Below are 297 nucleotides of genomic sequence, written 5' to 3' on the forward strand. Positions count from 1 at the left end.
TCTTGTGGCTTTTCCAAATGTAATTCTTGTCTCTGTCATCCACTGGTTTGGTGTCTCTTCTCCCCGGGGGAAACTACCTAGGTGCATGGCTGTATAATTAAATCCCATTTAAATATCTTTGCTTTTTATAGTCTCCAAGTAACATGGGCAGTGTTCTTGAAATGTCACTTGCTCTACCTTCCCTCCACGTATACCTTCTGATGGGGGCTGGGGATGGTTAGAGCTTTGAGACCCTGAGGTGCCTTCTCCCGGGCAGGGGTGGGCAGCCTGTGTGATGTGGGTCCACCCCTTCAGTGC

This window comes from Eumetopias jubatus, unplaced genomic scaffold, assembly GCF_037043125.1.
Source record: "Eumetopias jubatus isolate StellerSeaLion01/CBP00866 unplaced genomic scaffold, mEumJub1_p1.0 scaffold_17, whole genome shotgun sequence".
Lineage (NCBI taxonomy): Eukaryota > Metazoa > Chordata > Mammalia > Carnivora > Otariidae > Eumetopias > Eumetopias jubatus.